The following is a 27,189-nucleotide window of genomic DNA, read 5'->3' on the forward strand; positions in this document are numbered from 1 at the left end:
GGGTATTTACTATAGGATCACCATTTTAGCAGTTGTTAGGAAATAATTCTAAAAGTAAATTCTACTTAAAACAAAATTAATATCATTATTCTTTCGCAATCGCAGATCTAACTTATATTAAACCTGACAAAAATGATAATTCAGACGTGTTCCAAGTTTATTGTACTCCGAGAACACTGTTTTATTTATAGACTGTTAATAATTCCTAGTAATTGAAAATGCACTGCAAACTTCTTATGAAAGAACTTGTAAAATGCAATGAAAATGTCTGAAATAAAATTATGTAGTAATTCGGTTTAATCTTTATTCACAGCAAAGTATGTATAGGCATTTTTATCTTTTAAAAGATACACCTAGTTTACAATGGGTTTGTGACAGCTGATTTAGAATAATTTAAAATTTTGTTAATAGTTATTGCTGTAATTAGTTTTCAATAGTTCTGTAATTTTTAAACTTAAAAAAAATCACATTTTCATACAAGGCTTTGCTTAGATATTTACATGAATGGTTAATGAAAAATGAACTGTTATTTCTTCTATATGCAATGTTAATATACATACAATAACTAGAAATACGGCACTAGCCTTCCGTGCATTCTACATAGGCTTATATCATAACATGTATCATATGTAAAGTATACTGGGTATACTTTGGCTCAAAGAAAGAAAAAGATTTGATTTCTTTCTATATGGTTATTATGGTTTCTTCAGTAAGAAAAGTTGTGGATCAGTGTGAATCAGTGTGGGATAACATTGGTCCAATTTTGGGGGCAACATTGGGCCATATTTTCTGTGTTCGCAATGGCCAAATATTAAAGATGAAATGATGTACAAATGGTGTGATGTAAGAAGGAAGATTATCCCCCCACACTAGCTTCTAAAAGAGGACACTATACAGTGCCTGAATTGCAAGAATTTTCTTCCTAAAACTGAGCAGTACGGTACCGGTAAAGTATTCTACCCCAATGAAGAATATGGTGCTCTTATTTTCGGATGTTAAGTATTCATTCACTTAGAGAGATTTTCATTGCACCATATTTTTGTTTGGCTCTAAATTGAACAAAGTGATTTCACCCCTATGTTCGTAATATCGGTATTTTGAGTTAAGTATTCAAAAATTTGTAGCGTTCTTTTTATTCACCCAAGTAGAATACAAATATTTTCATCAGACGATATTTCTCGTTAGATTGAAATTGAATAAAAACATTGATAATTTCACCAATGTGTTCATAATACCCTGTTCTTCTCTTCTGCTTCCTAAATACAGTGCTACAATAATACTTTCGTGTGTTAATTAGTCCTTTTGACAAGTGGGCTAAAGTTCCCCCAATCATGAAAAATCTTTCATAGCGTTAAAACATTGCAACTATAATCATCATTCTTGGTCACATTGTGTGTTTACTGCCTTTAAAAGAAAGCCAAAGGATTGCATTTTAACAAGGAGAAATATCATTAAATTACCTTCCTAATGTTAGGAAATGTTAGAATGGGAATTTTGAAAATTAAAAAAAAAGGACAAACTATACCCAGTTTATGGTACTTTAATATTGGCCCACATATTAACAGAAATCGTCTGTGTTATTCATATTCTATAATTCATATTCTACTACATGTAGTAATAATGGTCTATTATTGGGTTAACTGCCGCAAATGGCGGCCCCGAAATACAAAACTTACGGAGAAATGAACAGAATCAGACTAAATGTGATAATGAAATTAATAAATATTAGAAAGGTTATCACTGTAGGGTGATCAATAAGGGAGAAAACTTGAGTTAAATTGTGGACTGTATGTGTTCGCGGATGAAGGCAATATGAGGTGAGGTGGCAGTAGAGCATAGTCTGACAGTATTTCGAACCCACTGTGTTATTAACTAACTTAGGACATGTATGCTGCTGTATTATCATGGGGGTCAAGGTGGAACAAAACGAGCCCTGCGGGGCTTCCCGTTCCTACTCCGACTACTATTATTATTACTTCTACTACTACTACTACTTATTAACTACCGGTAAATTAGGATATATGCTGCTGTACTATCATGGGGGTCAAGGTGGAACAAAACGAGCCCTGCAGGGCTTCTAACCCGTTCCTACTATTACTATTACTACTACTACTTATACTATGGATCTGTATAGTAAAACTGCATACTCTTTTTTATCAATAAAGTTCTGTGTGCAAAGTGGACTAAATACCACGTGACATTACGTCACGCTCGGGTGGTGCAACTTCAGTGTAAATTTAATCTCACCCTTTGGGAAGACATGATATTTAATCGGCCGTATTGTTTTAGTCATTAATGAGTAACGTATACTTTGCAACACTTAACAGTTCCAAGATACTAATTTTGCGCAGTAATACTATACTGATGAATATGAGGGTAGCAAAGAGCAAAAGAAGCGTGAAAATAAAAAATATTTGTGATTAATAGTGAATAGTAAAGGCCAGAAATGAAACAAGGGTAACTGTAGGTAAGATATATGAAAGTAAGAACAGATAAGTTGTAATACAACGTTGAGAACAAATTTATGTGTGTTTTATCTGGGGTCGCCCCTGCGGCAGTTTAGCCCTATTATTTAAAAAAAAATACTCTAAAATTCATCCTTACTCAATCTACTAAATTATCTATTTAGCACGGATATTACCCAAAAAAACATAACCTAACCATCTTATCTGGGAAACTAAGCAAGCATTTGTATAGTCCGCAGCAAAAAAACCTATAACATGAGCGTGTAAGTTTATTGTAAAACGATGAACTCTTTTCCTCCAAAATAAGTGTGCTGAGTAGGACGCCGAGGCTTCTCTGGCGTGATTCGTGCCCTTAGATATTATGTTGATTCCCTGCGCTGTTAGGCATAATTTTACAATAAACTTACATGCTCATGTTGCAGTTTTTTTTTTTTTTTTTTTTTTTTTTTTTTGCTGCGGACTGTACCAGAATCAAAATAGGAAGGTAATCCAATTTTCAAACACCAGCAAAGAGAAGTTCTAAATAACATAAAATAATTCAGTAACATGTACTTGTTTCAATGCTATTTATGTTTTAACTATATCTGTAATAATTAGGGATGCGCACGAGACAAGATTTGTGGCTGTCTTGTTTCGAAAATGTGCTGTAAAAGTGATGTCTCGACTCGAAAAATGTATATTTTTCTATTGGAAGAGCCTTGTCTCGACTCGAATTTTGTCAGGAAAATCTTGTCTCGACTCGTCTTGTGCGCATCCCTAGTAATAATAACCATTATTCTACAGAACTATACTTAGAGGAGTTTTGTCATTGCTATAAATTTAAGGTCATTAAATTGGAGCTACATTTTCACCAAGACTTTCTAATTTTGTTAAGATCTTAATAATTTAGATATTTAGTAAAACATCGTATAGTGTTCGAAAATACAATTTTGGAAGGAGAGACTGAAAATAAGACTAGCTGCGAATCATGTTCATTGCGTTTTCCATGCTATCAAAATTCAAGGTCTGTCCTAGTAAAATTAATTCGAACTGCACTGTCAAAACTTCCGAAACGTTACAGCTATTTTTACCTGAATTTTGAAGAATCTTTCACAACCAAAATAATGTTTTCGAATGTTTTACGATGCTGTCAAATATAGACTGATCAGCTAGCAGATGATACAATTTACGTTACCGATGAAATCGTAGCCTATCTACTAACAGAATTAGAGGTACTTTTACAGTTGGAATATTTTTACTTATTTTTATTTAGTGGATTCTCACACAATTTAAATTCAATACATCCTTTTGGACTTAAATAATTAAATTTCAGGTGTGTAACATACCTCACGTCTGCTAAGAACAATGAAAATTCATAATATACGCGTAAGCAGAAATTTCGTAAGACTGATTTCACTTAAAAACATCACTGAGTACGTAGTCTCAAACCCAGACGTTGTGCAACTGAAATCTCCAAATCAGGTGTTCGCTAACCAGTTTCTATGGCAACGTTATATCAAACCATATGGGAATAAATATCACAATATTGCGAGCGGTAATTATATTCAATGAAAAAAAGCGGAAAGGCTATTACTCACGGCAAATATATATATATATATATATATATATATATATATATATATATATATATATATATATATATATATATATATATAGCAGAATATTCATCTACATGCAACAGGTAGCACTTTCGGAAGATGCTACTTCCTTCATCAGCCTGTGGTAGACTTCAAAAACTTTACTTTCAGACCTCTCTGACTTGTGAGGATCTCAACAAGGAAATACAGTATTTATTACAAATTGGACAGGAAAATGGTTTCCAAAAATCTTTATTGCTAAAACAGGTACAACAGGAAATCGTCAGCACCCACCACCAACCAACAACAGATGCCGTAACTGACAGATGGATTTGTTTTTTTAAATATGCTAACTTTTTAACCATCCTTCATGTTTTTTTATCCTTTTTGAAGTCTACCACAGGCTGATGAAGGAAGTAGCATCTTCCGAAAGCGCTACCTGTTGCATATAGAAGAAAATTCTACTACGTATTTTTTGCGGTGAGTAATAGCCTTTCCGCTTTTTCTCATATGGGAATGTTTTCTTTATGTACATGGCTATGGATATATTTCTAAAATTTTTAATAGCCATCAAAGATTTTAATAATTTTGAAAACATTTATCCCAACTATGAAATCGAATTTACGGTACGATAATACTGAAATAATGTAAATTCATATAATTTAGAAGAATTTTCCTAAATATTTGTAATCATTAGTATCACTACACACATATATATGAGCTAGCTAAATGACGACATAACTAACTTCCGTAAACGCAAACTTGGAAAAATTAAATAATTACTACTAATATATAAAATTTACAACAAAATATGATACTGTAATGAAAAACTAACACCGCCGTAGGGAAACTTTACAGTTGGGATTCCTACATAAAGTCAATTTCAATGTGAAGAATGAAATTATATAAAATGCCCTGGGAATTTTTAAACGCTGACACAAGTGTCCCCCCTTATTTTAAATGAGGAATTAATATACAAAGTCCCATGTTCCTAAATTGAAGAACTCGTGAGATACTAAATTTTTGGTATAAATTTTGAACCTCCTCTACTCCCTTAGGCCACAATAAAGAGGACTCCACTAACAATTTGCGCCGAACATTGCCCGATATGATTATCATTTATTACGCAGTCTTCAAAAGCATTTGTACGGACAAAATATAAAGAATGAGGAAAGGAAATTGAATTTGGATGAAATATAATAGTTTGCATAGTAATAAAAAAAAAGTAATGAATTTGCACTTAGACATGACGGTAGGCTACCTTAAAATAGACGGTAGGCTACCTTAAAATAAGATAAGGCAACCCATAACTCAAAATAAATTAACAAATCTACTGTAAACTACGTATGGTTTTCAGATGATATGGCACTTGTAGCGGAATCTGAAAAGAAAATTAATTGGACGTTCGAAAACTTGAGGAAGGGCTGTGAAGAATATAGACTGAAAATAAATGTTAAAAAAAAAAAAAAAAAAAAAAAAAAACATGGTGATTGCTGGAACGAAGCGGGCGGGTCGGTGTCAAATATATAGGAGGGGGGAAATAGGGGGAAGGAAGGGGAAAATAGAACAAGTAACTGATTTTCAATACCTGTATAGTATTATTAGTGATTATACGAAGTGCGAACATGAAATAAAAAGAGTTGAGTTGATTTTGAGTTTAACGTCCATTTCAACAATGAGACTACATGAGACGGGACCTACTATTTAACGTGGAATCCGAACTACATGAGCACCCACCGGGAATCGAACTGAAATAAAAGGAAGGATAGAGTTGATTTTAGTTAGCGTCCCGTTCAGCAGCGAGGCTATATGAGACATGGACCTACTGATTAACGTGGAATCCGAACCACATGAGCTCCCGCCGGGAATCGAACCCGGGTCTCCCACGCCAAAGGCGCGTACGCTAACCTCTTAGCCACGAGGGAGCTCAGGGAAGGATAGAAATGACGAAAGAAGCCTCTAGGAGAAAGAAAAGTCTGTTTTGTGGGACCTTGAATAAAGAGCTGAGGAAAAGACTTATGAAATGCTTCGTGTGGAGTATCGTACTGTATGGGGAGAAACATGGACATTACGCGAAAATAATGAAAAACGACTGGAAGCTTTCGAAATGTGGATATGGAAAAGAACAGAAAGAATTCGTTGGGACGAGCGGAAAACGAATGTGCAGGTGTTACAATGGTGGGGGAGAAAAAACTATTTTAGATATTATTGAGAAGAGGAAGAGAAACTGATTGGAACATTGGCTAAGAGGGAATTGTATCACGAGAGACATACCAGAGGGTATGGTAGCAGGAAAGAGAGGGAGAAGGCGAAGAAGGCTACAATCGATGGACGATATCAAAACTGAAAAATCGTAGGCTACGTGAAGACTAAATGATTAGGGGAAGACCGTGGAGCATAGATGCTTCTTTGTCGCGACAAGCGACCTGCCAATAATGGCAGAATATTTATGATGATGATGACTTACAGGTCCGTATCCAGGGAGGTTTATGGGGGCCGGGCCCTTCCTAAATTTTTGCTGCCCTTTCTAAAATTTTCACAGTATGCTTGCAAATGAACTATAATATGGTTGGATCGGGCCCCTCTTAACTTCGGCCGGGCCCCCCGTACAATTTTGGGCTGGCTACCGGCCTGATGACTCATGAACTCTTCAAGGTACAGTAATTTCAAAGAACGCCCATCCCGCACATTCGGTATCTATACTTCTTACGTTATACGCTTATTCTCAATTCAGGAGCGGAATTTCAGATTTTGCTTGGGGGCGCAAGACCCCTTGATACAAGTAAAATTTCGCGTATTTCACTGATTTACTACTATTTTATTGATAAAATTTATATAGAAATCTCAAACTGGGGGGCAATTGCCCCTCCCTGTCCCCCTAAATGACGCCCTTGTCTCGATTCGATTCGACTCCAATACCTTCCAGTTTATTAAAATTAGCCTCGTTACGCACAAACATACATGGTTAAAACGTTAAATCGATCTTCATATTTTCGAATCCCTGAGCACGATTTTTAAAAATCTCCACGATAAATGTTATACTTACAATGAAAGAGACATGTATTGAATAATGTACAGTGAGTGATATATAGACAACCTATATTAAACACTTCTTTCAGAAAAGCTTCTTTCATGGTAAGTTAGACTGCATTGTGACGACCAAAACGGTAGGCCTATATTTTGTAAGATGCTCTACGACAAGCGTTACGACTAGCCACATCGAAGTCCGAACTTAAATACATGTGAAAATTTGTTCTAGGGATTTATCAAGAGTGTTTTTGCAGTACATTATGCTATGATTGCTGACTTGAAAAAAATCTGTGTGACTTGCTTTCTATTTAGACGTATTACTTCAACAATAATGAGAACAATGTCCCACAAAACGTGGAGGCGTATTATTTTGTATTCGGAGCACGATGGAGTCCAGACTGATGTGTTAGACATTTAGACATTAAAGCAACAAGTGTCCATTTACACGTAAAATCCAATCAATAGTGTGTACAGCTCACAGATGACGAGAATAACCCTAGCAGAAATAGTGTGACGTAGGTATGGGCTCTCCCTCTTTCGGCACGGGGATTTCAAATGACACCACGGAATAGCACACAGATAACTACCCGTAGTAGCAGACGACATTTGTCTTTTCACCACACCTCAAAAACCGAAAATGGACTTGACCGTGTTGTTGACCTTTCCCCGCTGCCCCTGTTTTAGGGTTCTTCTCGTCATCTGTGAGCTGTACATATATATTTATAATTAACGTTTGCATAGTTTGATTATTAAGTACTTCAAGGGGAGGTGACGGGACTTCCTACAACATTATACAACCTCTTTGGAGGTGTTTAGTTTTAAAAGTCGCAGCTCTGTAGTCAAGTCGACTATGTCACTAAGTTTGATTTAAAATCACAAGTTTTATGAATTATAATGGCACGAGCACGAAGCCAAATTTGTCTTATAGAAGTAAAAATCATAATGTTACGTAAAGTATAATAAGTGTGGAGAAGCGCTGGCACTGGATGTATTCCATTTAATCTTCATGGTTTGAAGTTCATAGCGGCACACAAAGTCAAGAATATAAACATTGTAAATAGTATAAAAGTGTAATGATAAGAGGGTGGTAAACCCTGATATTTGTCTAACCGCTATGTTGTGTGCTCTCCCAAGCTGACTTACATTACAATTTTAGCATATCTTTTATTAGCCAATAATAAAAATTTTGTTTCTTGACCTCAATTGAGGTTTTATACCTTGAGGTACAAACCTAGGTTCCAGTCACCTATATCACTGAGTTTTGTTTATTGAAAATAATGGATGATGGTGAAAGATGGCGCATGAATCTCGGTGCCCCAGGCCCAAGGGCGCCCATGTTGGGGTTTCCAAGAGGGGGCAAGTAACCGACGTTTCAAAAATAGTTTCAAATTTTGCTGTAACTAATGTAAAAATTCTATTGGATTTTCGATATTCTGAAGTACAATTTCCTCTAGGGGGCGAGCGCCCCACCTTGCCCCCCTCCCCTGATGGGCACCCTTGCCCAAGCCAATAATGTTACAGATATCAAAAGACAAATTCTCCTTTCCATCTATCTTGTGTTGAAAGAGATTCAATATTTGTGGAATATTTTTTAATAATTTTTAATTACAAGTTATTGAATACGATAGAAGAAAATGTTAATTTCTATGAATTATAAAATAGTTTTAAAATCATTCCCAATGTATTCAATACTTAAAAGTATAATAAAATGAATGAGAAACATTAAAAAAAAAAATAAACTAACTACTTGAAATATAGCAGTCAATAATGTTCAAATTGATTCTGTCTAACCCTATCTATTTAACATCGAACATGATCGAAAATGAAGAATTTTTTACCGATCTACAAATTTAGATCTTTTAGGTATGTTTTCTCCGCTATTCGAAGGTGTTCTCTCTCGTAATTTAAACAGGGAGAGACTTGAGTCAGTGACAGAGCGCCTACTTCTGGTGCATAGGTCCTTGGTTTGATCCCCAGTCAAGTAAGTTTGTGGTGAACAACATCGTGCCCTTGGGTTTTCTTGGGGTACTCCTGTTTCCTCCCACATTATGATTCGATCAATTCTTCCATCATCATTCACTTGCCTTAATTATTGCCTCCCTTAGCCTAATGGGCATAATTGTGGGACGTTAAGCTAAAAAAAAAATAATTTCATTTCGTAATTTAAACAGAGCAGAGTGCTCTGTATTGCAACTTGTTGTATAAAAGGTACAACTATTTAAAAAAAAGTTTTCCCGGCTTTTATATAAAGATTTATCTATTGTCTGAAACAAGGATATAAGTTTCATAACAACTTTGTTAAGCAAGGCTGCAACTTCCGTCGTCTGAGAAATTGTACTGAAACCTCTGCACCTGAAGCTCTGCCACTGGTATTGAAAACCTGGATTCTTGTGCCAGTGGGAAGTGATGTACGAGTCACGCACTTGTACGGCAGAGTGAGTCACGTCTCTAATCTCACAGACGAAGGAGTGAGAAGAGGCTGGCTACTGGATCGCACAGCCCGGCTGATTTATGAAGGACGTGTGCAAGTTAGTTAGTGGCTGATGAGAGATCTCTTGTCACGTATATGGATGAAGAAATTCCAAATTAACTTCCCATCCACATTCAACATTCTTCTTTTTTTTATTATTAGGTTGTTATTCCAAAAGAAGATGAAGCTCGATTGTATTTATAGCTCGGTGCCAAATTGTCAGATACTTAAAATATCCACAATAGTCGTTGGAGTAATTATGAACTGAGCGAGCAACCAGATTCCACTTGGCTGGACTGTCAGAAAATTTAGTAACTTTTTTCTCCCACTGTTTTCTTAAATATTTAACCAATACCCCCCCCCCCAAAAAAGAGAGAGAGAGAGATTCTTATTCTCTATATAAAAAAAGTAAAATATACACTAAATATATTACAGTAAATGTTAGAAATTGTATGCTTTCTACATTAAAAATTGACATATTTAGCTTTGTGACTTTTTTTTTTTTTAATGTTACAAGGTGTCCCACTAACAACTTTACCGGATATTTTGCTATTAGCTTGAACAGTAATGAATATATCGTATAACGAAATGGAAGAAGGGAAATTACATCACAGAATGGGTAGCAAATAGTCATTGTTGGGTTGATTGATTTGAATTTATGCCCTTTGTCAGCAGCGAGACTAAATAGGGCGATGCGATACCTATAGTTTAAAGTGCATTCTGAATACACTACTATACTCGATGCTCTCCCACCGGGGTCACCGTTGAAGCCAAGAGCTAAACATGACATATCATGTTTTTGAAGAGTCTGGTCAGTATGTCCATACAAAGTGCCTGGATTTCTTAGTTGAATAATTGGTTTGGAGTTTAATGTCTCTTCCAGCACCAGAGTTATGTAAGACGTAATCCGGGTGATTTGAACCCAGATCTCTAGCGCAAAAGACCATAATTTAATAGACATGAGGGAATTCTGGATTTCTTAGCAATATTTCATTTCAATGTAACAATAGATCTTTACAATTGGATTATTAAGGGTGATCTGTTAAAAGTTTGTAGAAAAAAGGAGAGGTGTATGTGATATATATTGATCTAGGAAAGGCTTTTGACCGCGTGAATTGGGGCTTATTGTTGCAAGCATGGGCGTCTCTGGCATGCAAAAATTGAAGAGGACGACTAAAACAAAGAATGTTTGTGGACTCCAACTAAATTTACGTGCAAATCGAGAGGTAAATGGAAAGCTACTTGAATTCAGAGGTAGTGGGTTCCAGTTTCTACTTTTATCAGTATAATTAATTATGAGTGAGATTACAAGTACTAACCAATCGATTGCTGAATATTGACCTATCATCTTGCGTTACTTTCGTACGATTACTCCTCGAATCTGATCATTTCCAAGAAATGTCTTCCGTGGCATCAAGAGAAGCTGCAATCATAAGGTGAACGGAGGGTGGTGGTATTCAACGATGAGAGTAGACATATAGATGGTTCTGTGAACATATATAGACCTGCAGGTGAGAACGAAAATTCAGCGTGTTTTCATTAGTCATATAGAACTCACACTTGACTTTCTAGTATTTTGTAAGAGATGGGGGAATAAGCTACATATCCCGCTCATCTCTGGTTTTCATTCAGGGGAGCGTGATTAGTACGTTATGCATTCGTGATATTCATTCTGTCCTCTGATCGTATCTGGACAGCTTCTGGAACTTCGAATTCCATTATTCAAATTCCGTATACGTTAGCCTATTCAAATTTTCCTATCCTTTAAAATTCCATCTGTCATATTTACGTTTATTGTATACTTCCACATCTTTTTCAGCTTCCCTTCTTAATTCGCATTGCTATCTTCTCCCTATATTTTTCTTTCCCTATTTCCAAAGTTTCTTCTAGAACCTATGTTTAGCTGTGCTACCTTCGTAATACGATATCTTTACTCGCAAAGTTCGAAGTGCTCAGCTACTATTTAGTTCGTATGCATATTTCTACCAATTTATTTACTTTTCTTCGAAATTTCAAACGAATCTGTTTTTATTTTCCTATCTCTAAACTTCCCAGTATCTAACTTGTTGCCTTTTATTTAATTCCTGGCTCTATTTTCAGTGGGATTCAACTTCAGTCAGCACAATATGGCGATCTGACAATTTTTACATTTTTCTCTTACCATTGCCGTTCATCACAATTTTCTACAATACTAATAGATCATTTACCACAAATTTTGAAATCTCTATACATAAAGGTAATCTCTTGACATAGCAAATATATGCTTTAATAGTAGTCTTTCTTTCTCCCGTTTTACTTTTATCATATCACGGCATTCAGAAGACAAACTTCACATAGGTAGGAACACAATAGGCCTAATAATACTACTTAATAATAGTATAACATTCACTTCTTCTTCCTACTTCTTTTCATCTTCCACATACCTACTTTCAGCCTTCATCAATTTGCTGCCTATACAAAATATTGAGGGGGACGCGTCCCCCTGCCCCTCCTACCAGAGACGCCCGTGGCTGCAAGTGCTAAAGAAGGTTAGGTTGGAATGGAAAGATCGAAGACTTGTAAGAAATTTATATACGAGGGGTTGAGAATCTAGAATAGAATAATTATATATATATTCCACCTTGATATGCCCCTTGATACGCCACCGTCAAAGGATGGGTGCAGGAATTCAAGCGTGGTGGGCAGAGTAGCAGATGAGCCGAGATCTGGGAGACCATCAAGTGCTACCACCATGAAAGACATTGGCCTCGTACTTGATATGATCATGGAAGGTCACCTATTGTCAGGTAGAAAGATAGCAGATAGGCTGGGCATATCACAGGAGCGAGCAGATCATATTGTGAAGAATGACTTTGGTTTATCAAAAGTTTCTGCTAGATGGGTCCTACGTCTTCTGATTCCGAAACAAAACAACAATCCAAACAATGGAAGCACCCCTCCTCCCCTTACCCAAAAAGGCAAAGGTGATCCCTCAGCTGGCAAAGTGATGGCCTCTGTTTGTTTTGGGATTCTCAAGGTGTGATATACATTGATTACCTGCAAAAGGGTCATACCATCACAGGACAATACTATAGTGACCTTTTGAAAAAAAAAAAAAAAAACTTCGAGTGCAACTTCAAGAAAAAAGGCCACAAATGATGCTGAGAGACGTTCTCTACCATCATGACAATGCTCCCTGCCACATATCAGAAGTTGCCATGGCTACTATTCACGAATGCGGCTTTGAACTTGTTCCTCTTCCACCCTATTCTCCAGTTCCGGCCCCTCAGACTTCCACTTGTTCCATAATCTAAAAAAGGCTCTAGCAGGATGACGTTTTGCAAGTGATAATGACGTCATGACAACCTGGAGGAGTTTCTGTGATCACAACCTTAGGATTTTTTTTCTACTGGGATAAGAGCACTGTGGCACCATTGGAGCAGGTGTGTTGCTATCCAAGGGGATTATGTTGAAAAATAAAGGTATTAAAGATATACCACATTGAGTTGACACCTAGTCTTCCGTTCCAGGCGCTGCTATCGGGTGAAGGAATTCCACTCCCTTTCGCCAAAGCTCTCTCGCTTAGCAACAGCTGAACCCTTATTGGCTCAACGCGTGGGTGTGTCGAGGGTGTGAGCTTTAGTTCGCATTTTTTCCACGGCTCAATACATTTTGGCAGCACTATACCAAATCTGTACTTCTTACAGTTTCCTCAAGGCTCAAAACTTTTTAGTCACTCCTCGTATGAACTAACAAGTAAGTGTTAGAATAGAGGAGTAAATGACAGTGTAGAGTGCAATTGGAAGGGAAGTTCGACAGGGATGCTGTCTCTCGCCTACAATATTTAATATTTATTTAGAAGAGATAGTGAAAAAGAGCCTACATAATGAATACTACATTTCGATAGGAGGTAAAATGATTAGGTTCTACGGTTTGCAGATGATATGACGCATGTTGCGGAATCTGAAAAGAAAATCAATAAGACTTGAGGAGAGTTGTGAAGAATATGGAATGAAAGTAAATGTTAGAAAATTAAGCCATAGTGATTGGAACGAAACGGTTGGTGTTAAATAAAGAAGTAGGAGGGAAGAAAATAAAAAAAGGAGTAGTTTTCGATATCTAGGTAGTATTATTAGTGATGATATGTAAAGTGTGAACATGAAGGTGCATTAAAGGTCTTCTCCTTCAATACTGTAGGGTGTCCTGAAAGCGTTATGTCAAGGAGGACTCGAACATACAGAACAAAATCAGGAAATGTGACTAGGTGAAAGTATGCAGATTACAGAATTTGGAGCGGAGTAGTACGTGCTCATGCTTACGCCACCAAGAGAGGCGGGCAATACGTTAGAAAATGGAGTACTTAGCAGGGGCGGATCCAGGGGGGGCGATCGCCCCGATCGCCACCCCCCAGAAGAGGAAACTGTTTTATTTTATATATAAATAAAATATATAGTTTATTTTTTGACGGTCTTAAAAGTAGCTCTAAGTAGCAGTATTACAACCCACCGCCCCCCCCCAAAAGTCCGTCCTGGATCCGCCTCTGGTACTTACAAACTTCATACTTGTGACTTTACAATGTGACATTCCGGTTTGTCTTCAAATTTCCCTCTGCCAATCTTTGGACTCTTAAAAAGCATTGCTTCCCTGTGTAAAAGGAAATGAAATTTCTAGTTTTACGTTCGATAGTTAACCCTTTTAGGCTAGAGAAAACGGATTATGAATGAAAGTGAATAATTATGAAAAAATGGTAGAATGAGAATATAAGATGAAACGGGAGAACCCAGAGGAACCCCATGGACACGTTGTTATCCACCACAAATTCACATGGCCTGGGATCGAACCCTCACACCAGAGATGAGCGCCAGACATGAGGCCATTTGTCTTTGTTAGAACTTCAATAAAGAATCTCAAACAAGGGTGCTGATTCATCAGTTGAAAATATGTCCGTTCTCCGGTGCATTGACAGTCAAATCTTACTCGAATCTCCTCAGGTTACAAAACAAATTGGTGTTGTAAATCATTTTCAAGTATCTTTAATAGCCCTTTCAGCAGATACCTTCACAATTGTGAATAGGGTTGCCATATTTTAAAATTAGAAAAGTGGGGGAGTCTAAACCGTACTTGCCGATGTGAACTTGTGTATTACAAATACTGACCTGGGATTCTTCGGACTTTTTTTTTTTAAGTGATTTCTTTGTTAAGGGACACTTCCAATGCACTTTTCTAACGAAACTAAAGTAAAGCAAATTTAGTTTTTGCCTTTAATGTTTTATTAAGTTCAACAAATGTGACTCTCAGATTGTAAAATAAGTATTACAGTAAGATATTTGGAAGGCAAGTTTTCAAAAATAAATAAATAAATAAATAAATATATATATATATATATATATATATATATATATATATATATATATATATAAAATAAAAAATAAAATAAAATAAAATAAAAAAGCGATATATGGCAGATATTGTTCATACGGTTTTCTCTCTAAGAAACATAAAATAATTTCTAAATTTTTGGCATAAGAAAGGTAAAACATATTTAGGAGTCTTGGTTGGTCCATCTCATGTAAAATTTCCTCCAATCCAAAAAGCGGGTGGTTTTTCGTGATCAATAGATGATTAAGCGGGAAACAAATATAGGACCTGAAAATCAGGTGGTACCCGCTAAAATCGGGTAATATGACAACCCTAATTGTGAATGCAGAACACACTACTTATAAACGTTGTGATTTCCAACATACTCAACAGATGACAATTCAGTACCTGACAACTTATCATTCAGACACTCACAAATGTGCTTGTAGCTAATTTGTTTACTAAAATCCTTTGATTGGCATGTTTTTGACAACTGAAAGTAGCATTCACAATTGTGAGAGTATCTGCTGAAAGGGGTAGTGTCCTTGTGGTTTTCACAAAAGAAATCCTCCTCCTCCTCAATGCAAAGTTTGTTTCTTTCCTGGGTCGATGTTGAGTATCGAAAAATGCAGGATCTTTCTATGTAAAAGAAGTCGTGGCAGACTAACGGATGAAAGACAAGATCAAACTTTTTAAGCTAGAAACTTGAAATATGGACACGGCAAAGGATTAGTGACGTAAGATAGGTCTACTATTAAGGAAATATATTTGGAAATTCGACGTAGAAGAAACACAGAAAGGCATATAATGCATAGTTCCGATTATTTTGATATACTGTATACTATATATATATACCCCATTGGGTTCGTAACAGTCATTTCTTTTTAGTTTAGACACGAAAGGGGAGATGAAAGTATCGTGATCGAAAAAAAAAAAAAAAAAGAAAGAAATTTGAGATTTCAATGGATTTAGATGTTTCACGGCCCATAGATACCGAAAAAGTGATTTTTTCTGTTCATCCTTTCGTCCTATGTACGCTGACCTAGGGACCATATCGTTCAACGTATCCAAACAAAATTTTAAGTTTTCATTTGATTTTCCACAGGAGTTTCTCGAATTTTCTTTCTACTCATTAAAATAAAGGTAGTTTACTGAAAGGTGAAAATATAAAATTTCAATTTTTTTCAAAAACTTTTTTAAAGATTTTGTTCATATGTCATAAAGCAATACTTCATTAACGACTCCATACTGCAGTATATGTCGTTTTCATGGGAAAATTCGAGAAGGGGTAAATTACTCTTGGGATGAGTTTTTTTTTTCGGACAACTTTCTCAAAAACAACTGAGCCGATATTGTTCATATTTCAGAAATAAATATTTCGTTAATAACCAGGCAATAGAACATAAATCATTTGTCCTTAAAAAATCTAAGACGGATTGAAGTGAGAATGTTTAATATTGTCGTCTGTACCTTTATTTAATCTCATAGGAGGTTATCCCAAGAGCTGAATGCTCTCGCTAAACTTCGAAGTTTCCTCGGAGTTCAAAAGTGTGTATTGATGACATTAGAGAACACTTCCCTGATGGGTACTAATCCACAGAAGTAGTACAGGAAAATTGAACTGTAACAGTATTGACTAGTACACTGAGCTTTTAGACAAAGCAAGTAATACGAATATTTTAACTCATGGTGCATGTGTTGGTGTACTGTAGATGGGTTACTTATAGAACTGTAATCGATTCGACTATTCGGAAGTTTCTAAGCTTCAGAATTTTATTGAATGACGCATAATCTGTTGTTCATAAATGTTTTTTTTTTTTATTTTTTTTAAATCTAAAGTATTACTCTGAAACGCGGGATCCCAAGGTGGTTGCTTGGTTCGCTCTATGTACACTGAGAAAAATCCGTTCTCCGGACAGCGGTATATTGTAAAAATATACGGAATCCTCTTGCTTACTACATAAATCAGTACGGAGCATACGTTACTCATATCCATATGCTACATATGCATTGCCCTTAGATGTTACATCATGCCGTTGCAAGATGTCTGACATCTAACAAACTTCCTTATATGTCATACATATATGTATGCTACCTTCGTCAGCTATATGTTATATACGTTCATCTGTATGTGAAATCCTGACCGCCTATATTGTTTCATACGGAAAGTACATACAGAAATTATTATAAAACAAGCGTTTTCAGTTATACGTTTGCTGTACGTTAAGTCCAAAAGTACAGGATTTGCAAATGTAACATACGATTTTACGTACGCCACATACATTTTTTTTCTCAGTGTAAAGGTCGGTACCACACACAAGCCTATATCATTTTCACGTGGAAACAAGTCCCCTCTCACTCTTTATCACCCTCCCTCACTCGCCTCTCTCTGAAAAGTCATATTTGCTGTAAAGTTATTTTCCTTAGTTTGAAAACTTACTACATCTTCATAACCAGTAATCGTATTTTAAAGCAAGTTGGTTATAATGCCATGTAGGATATGCGTCGTGCAGGTAACTGACCTGGGGCTCCAATGCGGACCCTAAACTAAATATGTCCATTTAAAGAAAATTTCGGGATTTTTTTCTAAATTCTCCCGAATTTATGGGAGAATTTGTGTAGTACACATTTGTATGGTACTATTGGAAAGTCTGCATTATTCTAAATACAATGACGTGGGAACTACAAGACAACGACATATTTTTATATTTCAAAATGTTGCAATACATTTCAGAAATGTCTCCTATCTTCACACCTACTAACTATATCTCAATGAAATTTGGCAGAAATAATCCACAACATGTAATAATTTTGAGTAGGTAACTACTAACACTAGGGCCCGCTAGGAGTTCCCAGATTCTAAACAACACACTTTTCTAGAAATTTTCTCGAATTTTCCCGGTTTTCCCGAAGTATCGTGAGGCATGTACGTGTGTTATTATTCGAATGCATGGATCTTTACATGCATGTACTAGAACTCATAATAATGATATAGTAATAATGCACTTAACATAATTGGGATCCTAATAAATGAAAGTGAAAAGCTTCCTTTTTTAAAAAAACCTCGAGAACTATAGGTTATACTTAGTTTCATGCAAAATAATAATAATAATAAAATCACTGTCGACCTGGAAGGACTAAATTAGTGGATATTAAGAAAGGAATTGATGGACATCAAATGTGAGTAGAAACGAGAGAATCCCAAGGAAACCTATGGACACGAGTAGCTACCTAGTCATCGCCTGGAATCGACTAGGGACCCTTCGCAACACAAGTGAGAGCCCTACCACTGAGCCATTCTGTATCCAAATAAACTTCTGAATATTCATAACGACTTAATAGAGAAAAAGCACGGAGTAATCCAGGAAATCGCTCACCACACTACAAATCTTAATGGGGACCAGTTACTTTATTAGGCTAGTTTTAGACGGAAGCATTTATCGTAGCATTTCTCGTAGCAGATGTGCTGCCAAAAATTTCATATAATATTCTATGGCATCACAAGTATATGGTGCTTTTAAATGGTATCATTTTGATAAGCATCTGTCGTGACTTAGCAAACAAATCACTGGAGAAGAACGCAATTATGGCTCCGAAATTAAGCGTAAGGTAGCTAAAGCTATAGTAATTGTAACAACAGTTCTCGCCGGTCATATTAAAAAACGAAAATCACAAAGAAGTATGTGGACAAAGAGCATCCCTACTCCAACTCATTTTTCAGTACTACAATTCAATTTCCCACACAAAACAAAGAGCATGGATATTTGGCACAAAATCTTTCGCTTCTTTTTAACACACCACGGCGCTGCAATCGGAGCAGAAATGCTAGGGAAAATGCTACGAAATAGAGCAGGTTCTATCGACAAGAAATGCCATAGGATATGCCATGGCATGGGAAATGCTATAGCATTTGCTACTTTACACGGTAGGATATCGATGATACGATTTTTGCTACGATAAATGCTTCCGTCTAAAACTAGCCTTAGACCACTTCTGCGAGTACTCATGAATGCAGTAACTTTCATAAAAGATACCGCTAATTCATATGCCTATACAGAATCTATACAGAAACTAAAATGTGTGTTTCTTGTTTATGTCAGATGTTCCACAACGATTGCTGAAAATGGATTTTATTATTAACCTTCATCAAGGAAAGAAACAAAGAAAAGTTAATTTATTGATATATAAGGCTTTCCGGGTAGTAGGCCTACGGACGAACTAAACAAAGACTTGTTTCCTCATAATTCCTCTCACTAGTGTCTCTGAACGATCGAAATTGTAAATTTATTTTTAAACTATTTTTACTCACTTATTTTTCAGAGAAAGACGAAGGATAATCTAAATCATATCAGTATGAGAACTCGCTATCACAGATCAGTTAGTATTACTACTCGGACCCCCTTCAATGGATATGAGCAATTACTCGCATTTTTGGAGCGTCTAGATTACATGTGGGCTAGTAGTCTCTTATTCAGTGCTCCTCTATCACTAGGAGCACCTCATGTCATTAATAGTACGAAATACATTAAAAATCCATTTCTGTAAACTAAAAGAATGTTTGTCTGGTGAAGTTTAACGTCTTTCTCAAGGAGTAACGACTCCAACTTTAATTTCTTGGAGAAGGGACGACGGCAAACGCAAGGGTAGAGAAATTTTTGGAAGGCAGCTTTATATTACTTAAAATACATTACAATACAACAGCCCTGTGGGGAAGGCAGACATAGCTACCAATGGTATGCTTTTTCTTGACTCATCTGGTCGTCGCCACTGTTACCATGCCGCGAGGGTATATGACAGCATTTTCCAACCGTTTTCAACTTGTGGCACACTACGGGTGTAACTTGAATTCTCGCGGCACACTCATATTATTATTATTATTATTATTATTATTATTATTATTATTATTATTATTATTATTATTATTATTATTATTATTATTATTATTATTATTATTATTATTTATAAATATAAAATACCGTGGTATTTTCTCTTTTGTGTGTGATTAATGATCTTTCTCACAGAGAAGAAAGCTCGATCACTGGTTTTCTCCTGTGGTTAATTATTGTGCTTACTTTTCATTCTAACTTAAAAATAAAAAACAATTCAATGAAATATTGGACTCAGGTTTGCAAAACTACGCTTTCTTTTTCGAAAACTGTATCCAACCTTTCACTAAGAAGATAGATCACTAAATAACGAACGGACAAACAAATCTCTTTTACTTTTAAAATACAAATGTAGGTAATTTGTATGCATGTTTGCTTTGTCGACAGTATTGAGTGATATTTTAAAATTTCAAGCTACGAAATAGTTTGCAACAATAAAGGAGCAACAATTGTCATAACAATGATAACAAATACTTTTTTCAACATTAAAATTGTTCACAAGAGTAACAAGGTATGAAACTTAAAATTGTAGATTCATAGTAGAGGTTCATAGTAATGTGAAATACAAAAATACATTTTCCTTTGTGTCTTGCAATTTGATTGCTATAATTTTGTTTGGATTTCCCCGCGGCACACCAGCGGCCAATTCGCGGCGCATCAGTGTGCCGCGGCACACCGGTTGGGAAACGCTGTTATATGAGATGTGGAAATACAATTTAAGATTGAATCGGAACCACCGTAATGTGTTTAAATTTTAATGCTCGTCTACCGGGAACCGAAACAGGACCACGTGCACGAAAGTCGCAAGCGCTAGCCACTAGAGCGGGAATGGAATGGACTAAAATCATTTTTAAAAAATAATCTTTAAAATATGTAACCGCAACTGGTATTTTTAACAAATGTTTCACCTCGCTCGCAGCAATTAGTTCCAAAATTTCTCTGGAGATGGCAGAAGCTCCTGAAACCTTTTGCCTTCGGCAGTCTCTACCGGTAGATGGTTCTTGTAGTACTTAAAAATTCTTTATATGGTCATAGAAAAAACGTAATATACCGAAGATCCACGGGCGTCGCCGATCCTGGAAGTGCCAAGGGAGCCCAGGATCCGTACTTCTATTTGAATCCACATTGATGCCGATACAAGTGACAATAAAGCATATGTACCTCAACTCCCACCCACCCATAAATTTATATAGATATCGACGAGGCCAATAGTTACATATGAAAACACACACAGACATACACAGAAATTATAAGCTTTAAAAACACAACATATTAACAATCACTTTCTTACTAAACTTAATGTTACAAATGTATAGTCTTATTTAAAGAGTGAGTACTTCTCTCTCTCTCTCTCTCTCTCTCTTTCTTTCTTTCTTTCTTTCTTTCTTTTTCTTTTTTCTTTTTTTCTTTTTTTTAAAGATATATTTTCCCAACCGTACATACATCATTTTAGTATTTTGATTTGAAATAAAGACCTTGAAAACTGAACAAGAGTTCCCACTTGTTAAATTTATTTTGCATATGGATAAAAGTATAAAACAAGACCTTTTAAAAGAGAGATGGCCAAGATTTCTTTTTAATTAAACTGTAGCTCTACATCGACAGAGCGCATTTGTCATTTATTTATTTGAGATAACTGTTACTATGATATTTACAACGTACTTATGTCAAAGATACACCGGGAAAAAAAAATCCGAAGATAAATAAATGAAAGGGTTAATTTTATTATGATTCTAGATACGTGCTGAACAATTTGTCATTGACGTAATTAGGATATTGTGCTAATGGAGACATGGCCTCTTACTTCTGAGAATTGAAATAACCTTATCTGTGCTAAAACAGTACTCTAGGTGGAGTCAGCAATATTTAAGAGGGACCTGTTAGACTGTCAACCTGACCTGTCGAGTTACGCTTAGAGCTATTACAATAAGTACAGAGAAATGTATATGGAAAAAATGGACATTTTTCAGTTTAACGTCCCACGTTATGCCCTTCAGGCTAAGGGAGACGGATGATTAAGGCAAGTGAATGATGATGGGAGAATTTGTGCAATGAGTAGGGTAACAATGGGAGAATCCAAGAAAACCCACGCACAAGATGTTGTCCACCACAAGCTTACTTGACCAGGGATCGAACCAGGGACCCCACGCACGAGAGGTAAGCACTCTACCACTGAGCCACAGTGTCCCTCAAAAGTAACTTCTTCGAAACAGACCCAATTACCCTCAAAGTAGATATAAGAAGATGACTTGGCTAAATCCTGGAAATCTTTAAGTAGTGTCGAACTTTTCCTTGCCGAAAACGAAAAACTTACTCAAGTTACCTAAACTGTGTTTAGCCTTTGGAGATCAAATTCAGAATATATTTATTGTGATTTTGATTTCTGCCATTTTCCCGGGAAGATCATAATTTCTTTGCTATAGGACTTTTGTGGTATCTGGTTTAATTTAAATACTTGAGTACATGGTTTTCTGCCATTCCTGCCATAGCTATTAGGGTGATTTCTCTATGTCCAGGGGAGTAACTAGAGGCTTACAGTTTCCTGGCAAATTTTTACTGCGGACCCTTCTTCTGGTTTCTATAACTGACAATTGATATCCTTATTTTCTGCAGTTAGAAATATGCAACTCTAAATGTAATTAAATGCAATGCTTTTATAAATGTAGTATTCTGTAACAATTTTTCCTATCTTAAAATTTCTAACTTTCTTAGTTTGACTTCGGCAAAGTTGTCTGTCACTTCTCCGAACTCCAGTTTTCTAGGCAAGAAATCTTGATGCAAAGAAATGTTAACTGTTTAATCTTTCTAGACTCGTGACACTTCTCACGTACTTTTATTACTTGATTCTTTTTAAATTTGGAAAATGAACATTCTGCACTTGCAGTTGTGATAGGGTTCGTCAGAAAAATTATCAAAGTTGTAGAGACTTCAGGGATATTGGATGAGGCGAAGTGATTTTTCACTATAAGAGGACCTAGTCCACTTATTCTTGTTACTTCAGAAGTCTCATTACTAAATCGCGACCCCATAGTTTAAAGTTGATCGCGAAAATGCTAAAGAGGTTTTTTTTTCGAAATCATAAGCTTTTATGCAGAAGATCAGTGTCACTAAGATTTTACACGATTTAGATTGCATCACACTAAGATTTGGCACTACTTCACTCAAGATTCCAGCATACTAAAGTTTGACATCACTTTAACCAAACTATTAAAACGAAATTGTATTTAACTTATTACATCTGGCACCCGAAAAAATAAAGAAAAAAGTACGCGAAAGAAGTTCGATCCCTTAACCCTTCGTCTTGAGAAATTTCGTCACAGTGACATTGCAGTTTTCGCAGTATGAAGAAATTCAAGCTGACTGGACTAACTGTTAGAAATTAGGCCTTGTGTAGAGTCGTTTTGACGTATGATTAGCGTCATACTAAAGCCCTGACTACTGCAGGAAACATGTTAGTCGAACTCTTTAGTATGACATTAATCACTAGTCAGAACGACTCCGCATAAGGCTCTATATGTTTGCCTCCTCCTTCAGTTTTAAAATTTATACAATGATTTTTCAGCTCTCCACGGCACCTATGTAAAAGTTATACTTCTGTCGATAAATCCATTTTTAAAAATTGAAGTGCGTTGAACATAATGTTGAGTGCCTGCACTATTTTACTTTAGGAAAATATTACGTAAGTAAAGTTATAACTCTCACTATGCTTTTTCAGTTGTTTTTTTTTTCCTTATTTGGAAATCATCAGAATTGCCTTACAAAGAGTCTTTTGAATGTCTTGAAATCTCAATTTTAAGGAAAAATCAGTGTCATATCTTCCGGCCACCTTGTTGGATTAACTGTCTTCAGAGTTACATATTGGTCGCTGGACAAAAGACTGCTGAGAGTATATTTCACCGCCTAATACTGTGCCCAAAAGCACTTAGTGTAATTTCATTGTGACATTGTTTAGTCTAAACATAAGATTGAAATCTTCCGCGTTCGTAATGATATGCATTATAATCATTTATCTAGACACTATTCGCCTTATGCAGAGTCGTTTAGACGTATGATTAGCGTCATACTATGCCTTACTACTGTAGGAAGCATATGTTAGTCAAACTCTTTAGTATAGCACTAATCACGCGCCAGAACGACTGCATAAGGCCCTATGTGTTTACTTTCTCTAATATACTTTCTTCAAAAATAGATATATATATATATAAAATAAGTAAACAAATGTACCGGGTCACAGGTGGGCCCCTGGCCTTTTACCAGTCCAGTCACCCTGTTGTTTCATTCCAGTCTGTCTCATCATTATATCTATGTCTGTGCCCAATCATTATATCTCTTATTTTCGAATATTCTTCAGTATACTAATATTTTCTGCTACCATTTCCAATACTCTTTATTAGAAACCTTGTCCATCCATCTTTATTTTCAATATCCTTCTCTGGCATCACATTTCGAAGGTTTCTTTTTTTTCTTTTTCTTTTTTTTTATTCTTGCCCTAGAGTCCGTACATCACATCTCTTGTATATACAATGCCACATTCCATAGATTCGCTTTCATAAGCCTTTCCTAGAGCTTTACGTTGATATTTCCGGTTAGAAGCTGTTATTTATTCATTTATTTATTTATTTTTAATGACTTCTTCGTCTGAGCTTTTCTGGATCCAATCTTCTTTACATCTATTACTGTTTGTTATTTTACTTCCCAAGTTACAGGATTTCTTCACTTCTTCCACTAGGTGATCTATTTTGATCTTCATTTCTCTCGTTTCCTTTCATGCGTATCTCATAACTTTGTTGCCCTCTTTTTGATCTTCATGTTGAAGTTGCTGCTAAAGCACTTGTTGCAATTCACTTAAACCTGCCTCTAATTTTTTCTCATTGTCTGCCAACAGTATATCGTTAGCAAATCTAAACGTGTGTATTTTCTTTCCATGAACAGTTATTCTTGGGTGACTTATTTTATTGTTTTTGCAATGTAGAGATTAAACGAAAGTAGTGATAAGAGTATCTTTCTGAGTTCCCACTTCTCCTCTCTCTCCTTCTATCTCATTTGTTACCTTTTGTTCTTTGTATAGAATATGACCTTACAATTTATTTCTTTACTATCTTGAACATTTTGCCCCATTCTACGTTATCAAATGCTTTCTCCAGGCCCACGTTTTTTTTCCTCCCACACAAATTCTTCTTCCTTCTATTAGTCTTCTTAATGTAAGTAAAGCTTCTCGTGTCCGGTATTCTTCCTGAAATCAAACTGATCCTCTGCTGGTACTTCTTCTATGTTGGCTTCCTATCTTCTACAGATTGCATGAGTAAACAAACAAGCTTGTCATTCTGTAAATTTTGCATTTCTTAGCACCTACTGTTTTAAATTTTACCACTATCTTGCCCTTCTGGTGTTTGGGGGTACGTTCTCCACTTGTATATGTTATTAATTAATTTATTAAACTTGCTCTAAATTTCCTGCTCCGTACTTTGTATGATTTCTGCTCGTATCTCATTTACACATAGGGCGTTTCCATTTTCTATATCTTGTAATGGTTTGTTTTACTCCGATCTCAGTATGAAAACTATTGCCTCTCCTTCATCCTCCTCTATATTTTAGTTTTTCTATTTGCTTGTCGTTTGCATAGAACCTTTCTAAATGTTCCTTGCATGTTTTCTTCATCTGCAACTTGAGTCATGGATCTTCCTTCTTTATCTTTTTGTACATTCGGTCTTCGCTTGAAGTTCCTTTTAACCTTCTCATTAGTTACATCTTCTCTTCCCGTCATCCTTGTTGTCTTATACATTCCTTCATGATAAGTCTGCAACTTCGAATTATCTTTAACTTTTTTTTTAATTATACATCTCATTCAAACTTCTGGGGATATTTGTGGAATCTACCGTCACATTTCTTTAACCTGAAGGACAGCATCATGATCCCCAAACATCTAAAGATTTTACTATTTTTTGCAGGTATTTAAAACAGAAAGACTTCATTTCAAAAATCTACCCAATTTTTTAACTATAAACATTTTTAATGTATCTTGAAGACACATAACTATACATTTATAAATGTGGTATAGATATTTCTTCTCAAATACGTTTAATTGTCACTTACGCAAATAACAGACTCTTCTATGTGTCTGAGTGTTTAATGTGTGTGCCATTGGAGCGCATAATTTAGGGATGCTACAAAATTTTCAGTGTTAACCCTGCATTATGAGACAATTGGGATCTAGTTAATTTAGAATGTACCTTGGCCTATTAAGTCAGAAACAATGGGTACGGATGAAGATGTTGTGTACACACATTACCCAACAAAAACCAGTTACGTCCAGCTTGGTTCCTTTGTATGGCCTATTGATGAGAGTAATGGTCTTCAGAAGGCTATAGATGGAATTCTACGAAGAATCTAGATGCACTAAACGAGCAGGACAATTAAAGCTAAAATCAATCATCTCCCACAAGATCTAATAATTATATTATTATTATTATTATTATTATTATTATTATTATTATTATTATTATTATTATTATTATTATTATTATTATTATTATTATTACTAAAGGAAGAAGATTGGCTAAAATTTCGTATTCTCATTAGTTTTGCCCACGTGACGAGTTAATTCAATTTTTGTCTCGAAAGCGAAACCTTAAGTAACCATATAACTCTATGACGTATGGAACCCGGTGGTTCAATGCCCTGTTCAGCATTGATTTCTGTCCTTAGCCAACTGGATCCAGTTTCTACTTTGTACTCCTATATCTGCGAGATTCACCCTAATATTGTCCTCTCTTCTGCGCCTAGGTCTTCCTAATGATCGTTTTCCTATTAGTTTTCAAGTTAAAATAGTGGAAGCGTTCCTACTTTCTTCCATTCTGGTTACATGGCCTGTACACCTGATCCTCCGAGACTTGATTACTCTAACAATGTCTGGTAAACTTTATAAATTATGCAGTTCGTCGTTATGAAGTTTCCACCATTCGCCATTCCCGTTCCGAATATTCGTCTCTCGTGATTTTAGCTCTCGATCCTGATTGCTATCTCTGATTTTTCCTTATAGCAAACTCCAGAACAAAGTTGGATAAAAATAGTGACAACGCATCTCCTTGTTTCAGTCTATTCTCGACGTGAAAGCTCGTAGACAAAGAATTTGGTTACTTGGACTTTACTTTGGGATTCATTTAAACATATCTAAATTAATCTAACTAGCGTTTTCGGTATTCCAAATTCTGTAAGAATGTTGTACAATGTTCTCCTTCTAATCGAGTCGTAGGCCTTTCTAATACCAAATTGATGTACCGGTGTATTGCATTCCCATTTCTTTTCGAATATTTGTCGACTGATAAATATCTGGTTGATAGTTGATCGATCTCGCCTAAATCCAAACTGATAATCTCCAATAATTTCATCTGCGTACGGGGTCAATCTTGCTAAGAGAATGATTG

The sequence above is a fragment of the Thermobia domestica genome, chromosome 5 (genome assembly GCF_964235325.1).
Source record: "Thermobia domestica chromosome 5, izTheDome1.hap1.1, whole genome shotgun sequence".
Classification (NCBI taxonomy): domain Eukaryota; kingdom Metazoa; phylum Arthropoda; class Insecta; order Zygentoma; family Lepismatidae; genus Thermobia; species Thermobia domestica.